The sequence below is a fragment of the Alligator sinensis genome, unplaced genomic scaffold (assembly GCF_000455745.1).
Source record: "Alligator sinensis unplaced genomic scaffold, ASM45574v1 scaffold446_1, whole genome shotgun sequence".
Classification (NCBI taxonomy): Eukaryota; Metazoa; Chordata; order Crocodylia; family Alligatoridae; genus Alligator; species Alligator sinensis.
The window spans coordinates 262,017-274,303 of NW_005843090.1; the positions used below are offsets into that span (position 1 = coordinate 262,017).

Consider the following 12,287-nt stretch of genomic DNA (forward strand, 5'->3'; position numbering starts at 1 on the left):
CCCAACCGGGGGGAGAGGGAGCCCTGGGCTGCCACCAGCAAGCAGCAGAGAGGGGAGAGAAGCCATACGCCAGGCAGGGGTGCAAGGGAAGCCCAAGCCCTGCAGCAGCACCTGGTCCCCCCGGCGGAGAGGGGGGCGGGGGTGTTTTCCCGCCCGCGCCAGGCCCGGGCCATCCCTGCCGCCTCTGCCGAACAGCCTCCTCCGACCACGTGCGGCCGCATTAAAAGGCCTTCTCTCCCCGGGAGAGAAGAGCCGTTTGTGCCTGCAACCGCATGCCAGCCACCGGCGCCAGCCCTTTCTTCTCTTAGCAGAGGCCCCGGCAGACAAAGCTGGTCTTGGATCCAGCGCTGGCCACTACGGCCCACGGCTCATCATAAAGGGAGGCCTTGTGCTGCAGCCGGCGCGCTTCCTTCCTCGCGCTGGGGAAGGCCGCGGCCCGAGGGGCCAGCTGCAGCACAGCTGTCTCGAGAAGGAGGTTTTCAACAGCTCCGGCGGCTGGGGGACCCGTTGCAGAAAGTCCTTGGTTGGCCAACACTACCAAAGGGTAGTGGTAGCCCTACCGCCCCACCAGCCGCACAGCCCTGGGTGGGCTCCATGGGGAGCAGTGTCATGGCCAGCTCGTTAGGTCGGCGGCCGGCTAATTGCCCCTGTGGCTCCATAGCTAGCTTGCTCTCCATGGTCCCTCGGAAGCAGCCACCTTGCCTCTGCTGCAGGCTGCAGCATGCAGCCACGGTGCCGGTCCCCTGGACGAGGAGTCGTCCTCGCCAGTCGGAGAACACGCGCCAGCCCCTTCTCCCGCCTGGGCGGTGCCTGGCCTGTCCGCAGCCGACAGCCCCAGCCCAGAGCGGGCTCCAAAGGGAAAACAACCCTCTCCACTCTCTCCAGACTTGAGAAGCGGCAGAAACATCTCTTCAGTTTTGTAAAATGCCGTTTAATGCGAGGTTTGGTAAGATCTGGGCCACCAGAGCCTGCAGTAGCTGACATTTTTCAAAGACACTGCCACGGCCCTGCTCCAAACAACTAGGACTTATAGTTATGGCCCTAACTCTCTCCCTCTGCTTGAAGAAGGGCGTTTGTGCCCCAAAGCACAAACCTGTGCAAAGAACAAATCGTGCAAAGAACAATTTTCCCAACTATTTAGTTGGTCTAATAAAAGAGATTGCATTTACCCAAAGAACTTTGCCTGCCTATGCCCCTAACTGGCGCCCCTGAAAGCCTCCCTCATTTCATTTACCCCGAGCAAACACTTCTCAGGAGACGTCAATACTACCTCACGTGTATCCAGGGGTGTAGTTGCACCCCGCTTTGATTCCAGCCGCCTTTCCATACAGGCAGTGCTTGGAGAGTCAATTGGACTTTGTGGCTCTTTATCATCTCCCTGATTCCTGCTAATCTCTCCACCCCACTGGCATTAACCACCCTCTCCTCATTTTTAATGGTCTTTATGTTCCACTAGTCTAACTACCTTTTCTCCTGCAGTTTTGCAGTCTGTTCATCATACTAGGTAACGTCTTCTTTTTTTTTTTTTTACTTCAAAGCCCTGCAGCCTGTTTTAGCTCCAGCTAAAAAACATTTCAACTCAGAAATAGGAATGACTGACAGTGAAATATTAGAGGTCCTGTTGAGACACTCAAGGCAGCTAGATTTTGAATAAGAGGTGTACATTAAACTATAAGAACTACAGGACTGATGACACAATCTCTTTTGAGTATTTTTGCCTAAGTGGTTGTGGGCTCTTTTTTTTTAATGTTGCATATAATCTAGCAAAGCAGCGCACAGTCCAACAGTTGTATTTGTTTTTGCTTTGATCTTAAGTTGAATAACTAGAAGCTTTACTGACCTACTAGTTTCGCTTTAGCGGGAGAAAAATGCATGGTGTTATAGGTGAGGCTGTGCCACATCTCTTGCACTCCCCTTTTAAAGCCCCTAGATCCACCCAGGCCTGCGTCTGCCAAAGGCCGTAGCCTACGAAAGCTCATGTCTGTTTGAACCAGCTCATCCCCGCCTCACTGCTGATGTCTATCAAGGCACCTCCTCATTTCAGTTATACTGGAGGGCAAAAAGACTTTTGAAAGAAGAAACGAATGTTATCCTGGGACCCGATTAACTGCCCAGGTAATGGTAAGGTGGGGGGAAGAGAATAAACGCGACCAACTAAGATGGCTTGTCTGATCCGTTTTCCTGTTTCAGAGCCATGCCGGGTCACAGGAACAGCCACGGCCATTAGCAGAGTTGAGGAGCGGTTGCAGATTTGCAATGACCGGCTTTGTAATTTGGCGGCACGTGCTCCCAGCTCACGGTGCTTTTTCTCTGCATCGCTCCCCACGTCGCAACGGTTGCATGGCTGCAGTCCCACCGACGAGCTGCGGAGAAGCATGCTTTCAGCTACTCGAAGGGTGACCAGAGTCCCTAGCAGCTGGAGTGCTCTGTACGCCCCAGGTGTGGCAGCGTGCCGAGAGGTTATACCCGTCCTACAGATGGGTAAGCAAGCCAAAGGGCTTCATGCTCCCCCCCACCGCCCCATTCAGGGCAGGGAAAGCAAATGGGAGGCTCCCGGAGGGGGTTCAATGTGCCTGTCAAGTCTCTTACGAGCCATATTCTGCGATCTGAAATCCAGCTGACAACTCCGAACCTTGCCGAAGTCTTTGCAAGCAGCATGACACAGCCGACTCTCCCGTCTGACAGGGGCTAGATTTGCTCAGGGCTGCAGTGCATGGCGGAGCGCTGCTTTGCAGTTATCCCATTTGAAGCACAGCATCCTGTGCCCCCAACCAGCGTCCTGGCAGGAAAGGTAACCCCTCCGCTCCCCTACGTGGGTCACCCCCTTTGCAATGTCTTGATTTTTTTTTTTAGCTGCCCGGCAAGCGACGGAGAGCAGATTTCTCTTCCCATTTCCAGCTCTCAAGCCAGACTATCCCCCTTGTGTGGCCCGAGTAGTTTACCCGTGGAAACCAGTTGCTTTGTAGCGTCTGATCGGCACAGACCGGGCTCTCAAGGGAGCCCTAGAGCCCCTTGCTAAAGTACTCCGTTTATCCCCGCACACGGTGCATCCCTCTTCACAAGCCCCCAGTGCCCTGTAATCCCTCCCCTCTTCCACTTGCTGATCTGCGGCACTGAATCATTTATACTGCTTGAATGCAGGTTGTAACTCAGCTTTATAGGAAGTAGGCCTGGACTTGTTTTAATGGTTAACCAGAGCACGGTCAAGCCACAATTCCCATGAGTGCAACACGCTGTCATCTCGTCAGGGAAAAGGCTGTCGGCCCACCCCCCCCGACCCCTCCTGTCCGTGCATGAAGTCAGTCCCTGGCAGCCTCGCGGCCGCAGAGACCATTTCCAGGCTGAAGCTTTGCCATTGTGAGGCCACAATGCACCGCATTGTCCCGGTGCCCCGGGAAAAAGTGACGCGGGCCCACACAGAGCTGCCCACGCTGGGACGCATCAGCGCGAATGGCACAAAAGGTCAACGGGGGACTGCGTGGTAGGACCGCCAGGCCAAGCCACCGCTGTCTGTGCCTCAAAGACGACAGCCGGGGGTAGCCACGAGCTTCCCCTCCCTGCTGCCGTGTGCAAGGGGGCACAGAAGACCTGCTTCGGTCGCTGCCCAGCTCCCCCTTCCCATGGCATTTAGCAGGAGGAATGTCCTTGCTGAAAAGCGATGGTGACTCGGGGACCAAATGCCATCGGTCACTTCCAGCAGGCAGAGCTGATCTTCTTCACGTCCTTCCTCCCTGCGCTGGACCGCTCCAGCCACGCTTGCCGGCTACTCAGCATTGCATGCGTTAGCTGACCGATGTACGCGTCTCGCTGTTGCACCCCCTCGCACACCCTGAATGACCAGAGCAGGCTCTCTTAATAGTTATTATGTTCAGCAAGAAGCACGCTGCTCCCCATTTGTGGCCAGCAGTTTTTCCAAAAGCTACTCATGAAGCAGCAGAGGCTGTCCGTGCGCTGGCAGGCATGTCGATCAGTAAGGGCAGGGGTTTAAAAGCCTGGACACAGATCGCTCTCTTCCCCCACTGCTGTTAATGTCCTCCCGGGGCAAGGCAGCAGGTCTAGGACACAGGTTTACCCTTGGTTTGTGCATAAAAATCCCCAGGACCCTCACAGGAACAACACGCATCAGGCAGCATCTTCCCAAGGAACCCCCCACGTTTTTGGTTGGTTCGATATCGCAAGACACTTGGAGACAGAGGACAAGGTGACCACGGCTGTGGCTAGTTTATGAGGGAGTGATGGACCAGCTCAGCTGGAGCAAAGGAGATCATCCCTTTGTCTGTCTATCGGGGCTCTGCTCCTAGACTGGATTGCAGCCAGGGTTAGAAAGGTAGAAAGAAAGAAAATAAGGGTGTGAAGGGAGCTCAGGAGGTCACATCTAGTCCAACCCCCTGCTCCAAGCAGGACCAGCCCCAACTACTTCATCCCAGCCAAGGTTTTGTCTACCCAGGTCTTAAACACCTCCAAGGATGGAGACTCCACCACCACCCTGGGTAACCCATTCCAGTGCTTCACCACCCTCCTCGGGACAAAGTTTTTCCCAATATCCAACCTCAACTTCCCTTGCTGCAGCTTGAGCCCATTGCTCCGTGTCCTGCCATCTGCCCCCACTGAGAACAGCCCGGCTCCATCCTGTCTGGATGCACCCTGCAGGGAGGTGAAGGATGCTATGCAATCTGGTTGCAGAGCCCAGTCTAACCCATCGTGGAGAGGACTCCAGCTCCACAACTTTTTGGCAGCATTTCCTCTCACAGGGGTAAGGCCAGTAACCCCCTCTATGGTGCTCTTCTGCCCAAAGCCATTGGCCTTTGCTCTGGCAGCTCTTGTGTCCAAGCCGGTGCCAAAAGTACAGGCTCCTGCCTTTCCTTTGGATTAAGCCAGCAAGGCTGGGAGAGGGATGGGCAGCTCAGAGTCTCCATAGACACTACCCAGGCTTGTGCGCCCTGGAGAGGTCAGTCCAGCAGCGCTCTCTCTTTCCAGCGAGGTTTACATTCAGCGAGCTGATGTCTCACTCGGCGTAATTCTATTGTCTGGCGAGACAGACAGATGCCTACCATGGAAGAAATCTGCTCAGATCTGGATGCTGAGAGGCGAAGCAGCGCTTCTCCCATCAAGGAGGGAGAAACTCCAGACAGGCTAGAAGCCGAGGGGTCCGACTGCCACTGGCACGTGTCTCAGCCGTCCGCAGGTAGCGGCGTCTTGCAAAACGCTCAGCTCTGCAGTGCTTAAGCATGGAAACGACTTGGCAATCTAATTACCATCTGCTTTATTAGTGGTTAATTCAAAGAAAAATATCTCACCGCTCACAGCAGAACACCTTCCCAATGCCCACCCCCCGTCACCAGTTTGTATTGTGGAGTCAGATCCATACAGCAGGCGTTTGCTGTGTCTGCAGCCAAACTTTTTCTTCTTCTTTTTTTTTTTTTTGGCAGACATGGCACAAGTTAGCCCCATGCCCACCCCCAAGTGCCATTTTGATCTCCTTCCCCTGCTTGATCCACCGCTCGGCTTTCTGCTCCCTGTCCTGTTGGCTGCTGTGTAGCCTGTCCAGCCCTGGACCTTATGGACCATATGCCACAGAGGCGGGTGTGCAACCTGCAGCAGGCATGCCACAGGTTGGCCATTGCTGCTCCATGCAATGACGCGTTGCATTTCTGCATCAAATCACCAATGGAGAGTCTCAGCGGGGGAAGAGAGGTTAATGAATCGTAGAATCATAGACAACAAGGTGTGAAGGGACCTCAGGAGGTCACATCTACGCCAACCCCCTGCTCCAAGCAGGACCAGCCCCAACTACATCCCAGCCAAGGCTTTGTCTACCCAGGGTTTCAAAACTTCCAAGGATGGAGACTCCCCCACCTCTCTGGGTAACCTGTTCCAGTGCTTCACCACCCTCTTAGCAAGAGATTTTCCTAATATCCAACCTGAACTTCCCTTGCTGCAGCGTGAGCCCATTGCTCCTTGTTCTGCCATCTGCCCCCACTGAGACCAGCCCAGCTCCATCCTCTTTGCAGCCCCCCTGCAGGGAGCTGAAGGCTGCTATTCAATCCCCCTCCGTCTTCTCTTCTGCAGACTCAATCAGCCCAGGTCCCTCAGCCTCTCCTTGCCAGTCATGTGCCCCAACCCCTGAATTATTTCCGTTCCCCTCCACTGGACTCTCTGCAATGTGTCCACATCCTTTCTGTAGTGGGGCCCACAGCTGGACACAGGACTCCAGATGTGGCCTCCCCAGTTCTGAATAGAGGGGAGGAATCACTACCCTCCATCTGCTGGCAGCGCTCGCCTTCTTGGCACCAAGGGCACACTGCTGGCTCCTGTTCAGCTTCTTGTCCCCTGTCCCCCCAGGTCCTTTTCTGCTGCCCAGCCTGTCGCCCCCAGCCTGCCCCAGTGCAATGAGGTCAGCCTCTCAGCAGTACTGCAAGATAGGGAAGTACTAGACCCATTGTACAGGTCCGGGGGCTGACACAACCTAAACGCCGAGTGCTCTCAACCTCTCCATGCACGCTGAATAAACCAGGGCTTGAACAAGGGCCTAACGAGACTGGAGCTCAGAAACCTGCCCCTGGGCCTGAAACAGCTGCAGCCCCTTTCAAGCCATCCTCACCAGCTGTGGGCTGCAGATGCCACCCCTTTTGGCGGGTGCTGCTCCTGCATTTAACACGTCACGGCCCAAGAATAGCAGTGCAGGGCTGGAAGGGATCTTTGGGGATGATTGCGTTCAGCAGCCGCCTGTCGCAGGCAGCCATGTCATAAGACCCTGCTCATAAGCTCCCAACACCTCTTCTCTGCCTGGATGCCCTTACTACACTACTCCCGCCGGTGTGGTGTTCCTGTGCCACGTTCCTCCGAGTGTGAGGAGCTCTCTGCACCATGGGATTTGGGGTTTCATGTGTGCACGTGCTGCCACGATCACGCGGCCAGTCAGCGCTCTGTACACATAAGCCTAGGAGGCATGCAGGCACGTGTCACGTTGGTGTGAATTTGCTGCCTGGAGCAGGGAGAAATTGCTCCAGTAGATACTGCTGGAAAACAGCCTGGCTGGCAGGATGATGGTCGATTTAAGATCTGGGGAAGTAATATCATTAAGCTGAATTACCACATCTCAGTATCACTGCAGAAATCACAATGCGGACGTCCCGATGTTCCAGTTGCCTCCAGCCAAAACAGCAATCGATATCTCTGTGCCACACTTTAGCCCTATTAGTGCTTCAAAACGGCATGCTGGGCTCAAGGTTTCCAATGCAAATGCACTTCCCCGTGGGCTGAAGTATTCGAAGCATGGCGGAGCCTGCACTTGGAGTTGATTTTATTTCATGGGCTGCCCACAAGTGTTTCCATCCGTTTGTTCTGTTTGGATCGTTTCGTACTGCGGGTGTTTGGGTTCCATAGAAACTGAGCCGAGCTGTTGCACACTCTGCGCTTCGGAAGCCAAAATGTTTGCTATATATTTAGATTATAAAAAAAAAAAAAAAAAAGAAAAGAAAAAAAAATGAATCCACCCCCAGATCCCCAGGTGCAACGTTGCATAACTGGCTCCTTCCAACACGAGATCTTCCCTGCTGCTGGAGCACGGCAGATCGCAGGCTCATAGAAAACAAGGGTTGAAGGGACCGCAGGAGGTCACTTCTAGTCCAATCCCTGCTCACAGCAGGCTCGATCATCCCAGCCAAGGCTTTATCTAAAAACTTCCAAGGATGGAAGATACGATGGACCCAGGGTGATGGTATGAAGGGGCACTGAAGATGACCTAGGCAAAGGGTCGCTAATGAACAGGTAAGCAGAGACGGGAAGGCGAGGCAGTCAAACCACAGGCTTCATTCGAGAAAGCCCAGCGCCGGGTATGAGACAGGAGACGTTGCGGCCGACGTCGCGGCTATTTGCCAGACGTGGCGGACGAGGGTTTTAACCTCCTGGCAGTAATGAATCGCTCACCCGATTGAAGACCAGGCACCCTCCGTGCTGGACTCGCCTACATCACAGAAGGGCTGAGACCTGTTTTCAAGTCCGGCGGGTGCACGACGAGATCCCCATAAACGAGGTCTGGATCCCTGCTCACGGGCGAGTGGTCTGAAGAGCACCGATCTGTCTCCAATACAGGATCCGGAGCGGCGTCCTCGACTGGCCGACGTCGAAACCAAACCCTGCTCCCAAACCGTCCCCAGTGGAGGACAAATCAAACTCAAAACCACAGGCGAGTCGTGGTGGGACAATTCCTAATGGCTTCCTCTTCCCTCCCCACCTACAAACCCGTACCGCGCGCCCGCTCCGGCGCTCCGTCCACGACGGCGGAGACATGACGACCTGCTCCAGAAGAGCGGACCTTGCACCTGTCGCTCCCTGCAGCGGCTCCTCTTGAAACGTATTCGCAGGACAGCATAACCCCCGGAGGAAAAGAAAAAAAATCTTTTATTATTAGTCGTAGCGGTGTCGGTGTACTTTTCACGCTGTATTATGCAGAACAGCATCACACTCCCATCTTCTCCCGTGGGGGCTGAGCTATTTCTTGCCAAATTCACCAGTCCCGGCTTTTCTGCGCAGCGTTAAGATCTTGACTTCTGACTGAGCAACGTGTGGTTCCTGAGCCAGGTCAGAAGGAACCTGGACACCAAAGCCAGAGCCGGCGTGGCCTTTCTGCTAGAATTGCTGGAAGATGAGGTTTTAACATGAGCTTGCAACAGCCGTCGAGATGTGTGCATGGCTTAGAAATAGGCTAGAAAACCAAGAGGCTGCAGAGGGGTAGACTCGAAATCCAGTGATGCTCCGCCGGTGGGGGGGACCACAGAAAGCAACACGTGGGCATGCACCTGTTGTAAGGAAGGGATGCATGCATGCATGCACGGGCCTCCAGATGCTTGGCCGCTCACTGTGCCCCACAGCTTCATCTGTGGCAGGGCCAGGCGTGAGGCCTGATGCCACAGCAGGGATGACCAGAGGTTTACTAAGAGGTCGGACAATGCACGTGTCTGCGATGGTTTGGATGGGGCTGATACTGCTGACCTCTGAAAGTCCCTTCCAACCCAATTTTTCTACGGCTCTTTGACTAAAATGACTCCCAACGGCGTTTCTCCCACTATCACCTGTGGTGCAACCTTGTGCACCGTAGCAGGGGCAGGGCAGGGGAGATGCAGCGTTCGGCCTCTTTGCTACGAAAGAATTTCTGCTGAAGAGACTGAATCCAAATCGATGGAAGTCGACCCAGGATCTGCAGGTCAGTAAACCCTCAGGATGCAGCAGAGCTCTTTGGGAAGCACCGGGACGACGAGCAGCCTGTCTCCCTTGGCCCGGAGGATAAGCCAAATGATTTCAGTGCGTTGGGTTGGGTTTAGCCATGGGAGCAAAGACGCCAGCACTAATGACTGAAGACAGGCGTGGTCTGGTCAGGGGCTGGGAAAGCTTCTCCACACGGCCTTGGCCACGTTGTTCGGGATTCGAGGCCTGTGCCCACAAATGCACGTGTCGGTAGAAGATTTAAGGCAGCCCCTCGCTTCCTGCGGCGACCGGCTCTCTATCTTTTCAGGGCCATTCTGCAGGTCAGAGCGCATCTTGCAAACAGCCCTGCGAGGTCAGCAATGCTTCAATTATAGCCCGGTTTCGCTCCCCCTGGACCTCTGCGGATGGTCAGACAACGGGGGACCCTGCCTTATCCCCGCCAGTGGGAGAAGAGATGCTGCCCCCCTTTGAAGCAAGCCGTACCAAGGAGATTTGGGAAGCAGACAAGCGTCCGACTCTGAATGAGGCAGATGCCCCCAGTCCCTCAGTCGCCGACCACAAGTTCATTCATGCTCCCGCCAAAAGGTGATTAGTCGCCACCAAACACAAGAGCCCTGCAGACGAGGACCAGGTTTCTAGATGCAAACGAGATGTGGCCTGGGCTCAAACCAGCCCAACCCTGGTTGCTGGCACCTCTTTCGGGGATGGCAAGGCAAGGCAAAGCCCGCGCACGTGTCACCTCTGGCGCTGCCCCGAGCTGCAGGCTGGTTTCGATGTGATAAATCCCTTGAAGGAGAAGGGAAAAAAAAAAAAGCAGTGGCTGGGAACTAATCTGCTTTGATAAGAATCAGCGTGGGAACGGCGAGCTCTGGGAACAGCCACGACGGCCTGTTTGCCGGAGATGCCCGTGCTGCCGGGGCACAGAAAAGTGCATAGAAATGCGTTAAAAAAATAAATAACGCACGCACACGAGAAACCCAGCCACAGATTTCCACCGAAAGCTCCCGGCGGGACAGCAGGCCGCTGAGAACAGCTCCGCAAGCATCGCTCGTCCCGTCCCACGTTCCCAGCAGCGATCTGGGGCCGAGATGAAGGTGGACGGCTTACCCCACTTCAGCCAGGGAACAGATCACCCTGCTGGGGCACACTTCACACGCGCGTGGGCTACTCAAAGCAGCGACCACCTACTCAATCTGGCTGTGCAGGGCCTAGCACGACGGGCCCCGTTCCCAGCCGTAGTCTCATAACGCGCAGGATTAAGGAGAGTGACCCCCTCCCATGGCAGCCCTTTGCAACTGGGTACCGGACGTCAGGACCACATCTCGAGTGGACATGACAATCCCAGCCACATCGACTGCACCGTGTGTTAGTCGATCGAGTTATCGGATGCCTCTTAAGCTAACCAGAGGTCAAAACACTTGACATGCGTGTGCACAGCAGGCTTTAGAAACACCTCAGGCAGGTATACTGCATTGCCAAGAGAGGCTGGACTAATGGAGGACTTTTGCTGAACTCCTATGGCTTATTGCTAGGAACAGCGTCTTAACATTTATTTTGTCCTATTCACAGCTTGCTGGCCATAGCGCTCCAAGTCAGATTTGGCTTTTTTTTTTTGTTTTTTTGTAAGCTGCCTTCAACAGCACAACCCCTCCCTGGGCAGACACTAGGTCCAGGATCCTTTGCCAAAGCAGGGCAATTCGTTTCAAAGCAAGAGCTCTGGTTTTTTGTGGGGAAAACATCTTGTAGTAACCTAAAATGTGTTGTTAAACTAGGACCCAATTGCCAAGCTCCCAGTCATTCAATACCAGGATTTTACAGTCGATGCCTCGCAGGATGCGTGAAGCCTACCAGCCTGCACAGTGGTCGTGTCTACACAAGACACTTTACTGTGCAGTAGACTAATCTACTGCGCAGTAAAGCATCACCATTTACATGTGCGGGCGCTTAATGCACAATAGATTAAATCTACTGCACAGTATGCATATGCAGAAAGTAAATTTGCTGCGCAGTAAAACCAACTAGCATTAATTGCACATGTAGACGTGGCCAGTGCGTACTTGCCGGCTGGCATCGCTCCGTCGGACATCAGAAGAGCAGTGGTCAGCAGGACACAACAAATGAGACAAACTGAAGATGCGAGACACTTGCTGTACGGGCAGCCCACAGCACACAACCAACCCACGTCATGCACCAGCGCCCGGCCTCTTGATGCCACACCCAAGGAGACACGACTACAGACGTGGAACGAGAGGCTGAAAGAAACACCCGACGGGGGCTGACGAACCACGGGAAAGGTGGCGATGTCTCAGCCGCCTACGCACCAGAGTCGGACGCTCCAAGGAACTAATGAAGAAGTGGGGCGATGCCATGGGTTCAACCACCCGCGACTGCAGCACAGAGCCTCAGACCACGCAATGCCTGCTGCAGTGCCGCTGCTCGAGGCCACACATGCCACCAAAGTCTCGCAAAGTACAACGAACAAGCACAAGCAGGTGGAACAAAACGGGCCATCGTGGTGGAGAGACGAAGAAGAAGGATTTTACTTTCTTGCACTACATTTTACCTGTGAAACATATCCTGGTTGCCTCAGTATATACATAAATGCATAGCTAACTCATCAAGCAAAATATGCATAACCCTTACGAGCCATAGGATGCTGTTCTTACAGCCTTCATCATCCTCTTCTTTCCCTCTTCTCCCTATTGATCTAGTCTACCGTTGCCACAATGCATCCTGCTCCGGCTGGCATAACAACGACCGCTCTAATCAATTTTTTGCCTTCCTGAAGTTTTCATAAAGTTTCTAAGGCTGGAAAACTAACACTAGATTTACTTAAAATCTTTTTCCACCCCCAACCGTTTCCTTTGTTATACTTTAGGCTGCACTTTCTCCCGTGTTAGAGAAACATTGCCATATTTGGGTGGCAAGGATTTCAAGGGGGTCGTGAAATTCAGATGGACTTCTCCGGTGGCAGTTTAAAACGAAGAGGGTTTTTTGTGTGCTTGGTGCACAGGGGTTTTTTAGCTTAAAAGTTCCCTTAAAAAAAAAAAAAAAAAAAAGACAAAGGAACTGAACTGTCT

At 54.0% G+C, this 12,287-nt stretch overlaps 1 protein-coding gene across 1 annotated transcript in view; it reads right to left on the minus strand.

Moving 5' to 3' along the window:
• The window catches only part of ARHGAP39 (Rho GTPase activating protein 39), a 160,391-nt gene that overhangs the window by 119,811 nt on the left and 28,293 nt on the right, over positions 1-12,287 (minus strand). The window lies entirely within an intron of this gene.